The sequence below is a fragment of the Budorcas taxicolor genome, chromosome 10, assembly GCF_023091745.1.
Source record: "Budorcas taxicolor isolate Tak-1 chromosome 10, Takin1.1, whole genome shotgun sequence".
Taxonomy (NCBI): domain Eukaryota; kingdom Metazoa; phylum Chordata; class Mammalia; order Artiodactyla; family Bovidae; genus Budorcas; species Budorcas taxicolor.
In genome coordinates, this window is record NC_068919.1 from 12,695,465 (window position 1) to 12,700,625 (window position 5,161).

The following is a 5,161-nucleotide window of genomic DNA, read 5'->3' on the forward strand; positions in this document are numbered from 1 at the left end:
CCAGATAACTTTGGGATGCTTCAAAGGGCCTCTGAAACATCACAAAGAGAGGAATATTAAACTAATTGGGCTTACTTGGTGTGTTAAATTATTTGAGAAGTATTGTGAAGTGATTGGAGATAAATGTTCTTGGATTATATTGTGTGGGTAAATGTCATTAATATAGATATTTCAGTTTATATGGAATTCCTAAAAGTTTGACATATCCTGGTAGTATCAGTCATATTCTAGTTATTATCTTAACATATTGGATGCTGCAGAAATGTCCCCGTCTCTTGTTAACTGTGTTCTGATCCAGTCTTTAAACATGCCATTTTAGGTCTTTTGTCGTTCATAGGCCATTGTTGTTTTACTCTGATGCAGCTGTAAAATGAAGGTTTCCAAGAAAACTCATAAAAAAGTCTTTTTGACAAGTATAAATTTCTGATGACTTTTGGATTCTATTACTGAACTGGGTAAGAAATTACAAAACTCCAATGGAAAACCTGGGAACTTCATCCAGATGAACAAGAATTAATTGCATGGGATTGAATCAACTGATAAGTATGATTTATAATTTTATAACTTTTTTATGAAGTATACTGGCTTTTAAATCTTTGTTTTCCAGAGAACCTTTCCTCTTGCACTGTGACCTATAACGAGTTGATAAAGTATCCCTTTGTAAACAAAGATGAAACATTATCTTTTTTGTTTTACCTTATCCCTCCAGAATTTGGCTTCTCTAGCTGGCTCTCCGTGGACTTAATTGCTTATTACAACTAGTTCTACCACTCATTATTTTAATTTTTTATCTCCTGTTGTTTTCAAATTATTTATTCCTTGTATTTCTCTCTGCTGTATTATTATTTTATTAACATCCTAGCTGTATTTTTATATCCTATCTATTTTTTGAAATTGTTGTCTCTTACATAAACCAATGTGTAGCTAGGCCTCCAATAAAATTAGTGGTGACTAAAGGACTTCCCTGTAGCTTAGACTACAAATCTGCCTGCAATGCGGGAGATCTGGGTTTGATCCCTGGGTTGGGAAGATCCTCTAGAGAAGGAAATGGTAACCCACTCCAGTATTCTTGCCTGGGAAATCCCATGGACAGAGGAGTCTGATGGGCTACAGTCCATGGGGTTGCAAAAAGTTGGACATGACTGAGCGATTATCTCTATGACTACTATGAAATGTCATGAGGCAGCTGATCATATATATAACTCTGCATAGAATAATTGTAATAGTGCAACTCGAGGTATGAGAAGCAGCAGCAAGGGAAAATATTTCCTGGATCATAATATACTAGTAAGATAGAAGATCCAGAGAATGTTTAAAAACGATTATTTATTTATTTATTTACTTTGGCCATGCCATGTGGCTTCAGGGATCTTAGTTCCCTGATCAGGGATTGAACCCAGGCCCTGGGCAGTGAAAGCACCAAGTCCTAACCATTGGGCTGCAAGGGTATTCCAGAGAATTTTAGATTATCAATAGGGCTTGATCCAAAATTAGCACATTAACCTATCAACGGAATCTTTGCCTGATCCGAAGAATTGATGCTTTTGAACTGTGATGTTGGAGAAGATGCTGGAAAGTCTCTTGGACTGCAAGGAAATCAAACCAGTCCATCCTAAAGGAAATCAGTCCTGAATATTCACTGGAAGGACTGATGCTGAAGCTGAAGCTCCAATACTTTGGCCACCTGATGCGAAGAACTGACTCACTGGAAAAGACCCTGATGCTGGGAAAGATTGAAAGCAGGAGAAGGGGATGACAGAGGATGAGATGATTGGATGGCATCACCAACTTGATGAACATGAGTTTCAGCAAGCTCTGGGAGTTGGTGATGGACAGGGAAGCCTGGCTTGGTGCAGTCCATGGTGTTGCAAAGAGCTGGACATGACTGAGCGACTGAACTGACCTGACAGGCCTAGTGCCATGGGACAAACTTGGTCATAAAATGCCTCCTAAATGTTGGTCAGATTTATGACCTAGAGGAGGTGCTATGGGCAAAGAATAACACTTGCCATATCAGTAAACAAAGTATGTTGTGGCCATCGAGCCATCGGCTTCTGCCTCTGCTGCTGCCCCCACCACCATAGGTAAGGTGCATATCAAAGGAATAATTTCATTAAGCCCAGATTCTTGCACTATTCCATACATAGAAAACTGGTAAACTCAACTTGAGGTGTCTGTTTTTCTTTAACTGACAGTAATCTTTTGATGTTGACTATGTGGGTTGTTTTTTTTTTCTTTTTTACAAGAACTCCTATATTATTCTGGCACCCCCCATAGCTCTTTGGAACAGTCCCTCAGAGCTATTTCAGAGGCTGTATTCCGGGCTTAAGTCCTCAGCCCAAATAAAACCTAATTCTCCACTTAAAAATTATTTATTTATTTATTGATGGCTGTATTGGGTATTCGTTGCTGTGTGCAGGCTTTCTCTTGTTGCAGCAAGCGAGGTCTACTCTCTGGTTGTGGTCCACAGGCTTCTCACTGTGCTGGCTTCTCTTGTTGAGAAGCGCAAGCTCTAGGCACCTGGGCTCAGTGGTTTGTGGTACTTAGGCTTAGTTGCCCCTTGGCACGTGGGATCTTCCAGGACTAGGGATCGAACCTGTGTTCATGCATTGGCAGGCAGATTCTTAACCACCGGACCTCCAGGGAAGTACCACTTTTCCACTTTAAGGTTGTGCATTTTTTTTCTGTTGACAATATGTGCCAGCCTGCACTGGGGTGATCTGTCAGTGCCCTCTCCTCCAAGAATTTCCCTTAGAACTGATAACATATTTTTATGTATGAAATGCTTTAAAGTTTATAAAGTATTTCTTCCACATTCCCTGACTTTTAAAAACAGATTTTATTTCTTAAAGCAGTTTTAGATTCACAGCAAAATTGACTGGGTATTCCCTTATTTTTAACTTTGATTTTCACATCCACCCTACAGATAGATAGGACAGGTGTTATTATCTCTGTATTTACATTTAAATCACATTTAGAATCATACAATAGCAAACAGAGCCTGGTGCTAACTGAGGTCGTCTGATCTTTTAAGCCTCAGATATTTTCACTTGGTTCCCAGAGTGCCTTCTAAATCTTTTCAAATCTATCTTCCCCCTGAGCATGGGAACCGTGGATACCTACTCATTCTCAGAGCTTAGAAATAAGTTTGAGAAGTTCCCACCATTTCCCACTTGAATGCAGGGGCCCACAGAGAACCCACCTATGTCTCTGGTGGAAGGTCTACTCTCTCAGGCTCTGGTAGAGGCAGTGGGACTGAGAACTTGTACAATGCCCTGATAAGCTTCTTAGAAGCGGGTATTAGCTGGGATTGGATATCCTTCCCCTGAGACGCCCTTCACACCTGACCCTGCCTTGAATTAGAATTCCATAGGGTGAGGAGACAGGAGAATGGGGTGTTTTCTGCTGTACAGCTTCAGACCCACTCTTTGAGACCCTGATTCTGACAAGTTTCCAGAACTGAGAAGACACCCAGATGTCCAGGTTTGAAGGTAAATGATGTGATTAGGTACAAGGGACCAGCTGGGGTGCCAGCTCATCTCTGTTACATAACATCAGAAAGAGATACTCTCCAAAGTTTCTTTAGCAGATTCAGAGTGTTGAATATATGGCAAAGGATAGGGTGGACAGGGAGATGGTGGAAAGACAATTATAGGAATCAAGGACAAAGAAGGAAGTTCATTTATTCCATAAGTCTCCTTTTGCTTTTTAAGACAGCTGTATTTGCATTGCTAATTAGAGGGGTATGTCCAGAAAGACTGGTTCCTTAGAAAGCTCATCTGCACTGCTGCTCACTAGCTGTGTGATATTGAGCAAGTCACATCTCTCTGGACCTCAGTGTCTTCATGTCTCAAATGGGGAGTTGTATTAAACAGTGTAATTCATTCCACCTTTAATGACCTAAGATTCTATGTGTTATTCATTTAATTTCTAATATATTACTTCATATACAAAACTGATCATTTCTAGTTATTGTTTTGTAATTGTGGACATTGATTAGAGATTTAATATTTACTTGGACTGGGCCTTAAATATTCTTCCCTTCTGAATCCTTATATAAATTTAATCCATATGGGGCATCGATTCTGCACAATGCTTTTCATAAACCTTATGTGTTTTTGCTGTCCCAACATTCCCGTGACATAGGTATTGTTATTGCTATATACCTATATAGGTATTGTTATTACTATTATTATTTCTATGAAATTAAATTTAAAAAGTTATAACACACACATGATAAAAAGGTTAAACAGACTAAACAATAGACTTTACTGAAAAGTAAGTCTCCCTCTCATCCCGGATCCTTAATTTCTCTTTTCCAGATGTCCTTTCAGAGATAATCTTTGCATAATCAAAGTATATGTTAGCATGCCCATTTTACAGATGAGGTGCTGAGGTTCAGCCTGTCCAGGGTGACACAGCTAGTAAGCAGGAGGTCTGGGAACCCAACCTTTGACTCTATTGCCCGTATTCCTCCCATGATACCATGCTGTCTGGGAAGCTTTATGACATTGACTTTTAGGCTTTGTCCCCTCTGAATGATGGTGGAATCATTTTAAGTCACTCCAGTAAAAACACATAGAGCCTCGATGTCTCTGGAACTGCTTTCCATTACTGCCTCTTTCTGTCTAAAGCTTGAAATCATGTCTCCTTACTTCCTTTTTGCCTTTGATAAGTTAAGATCTGTGGCCTGGGCACCAGCTACAGATGAGTGAGCTCTCAGCAACTCTGGCTGGACCTGAGGAGTGTGGGCAGACCTTTTGCAAGGATCCCAAGGAGGGCTGGGTAGACCCAGCTTAGGAACCTGGGCTGCTGGCATGCTTACACAGCAATGAGGACCTCGAGATGCTCTTTTTCCCATGAGGAAGCATTGTCTCCTGGAACAAAGGATAGTTTTTTTTTTCCCTGCAGAAACAGTTACCTTCTCAACAAAGGCTCCTGTGTGAATAGTCACTCTTCCAGATGAGGGTTTGATGGATCCCAGCTGTCCTTTTAGGAACAAATAACCTTGTCTTTTCTTTTTCTTTCTAGGTTTGTGGCTACCCCCTGGCTGGACTTCATGGAGGAATCTTCTCTGCTTTCTAATCTGAATCCCAGAGCATCCCCCATTTTTCTGTGGACAAAATGAGAGGCCTTCTATAGCCAGGCATAACTGGCCATC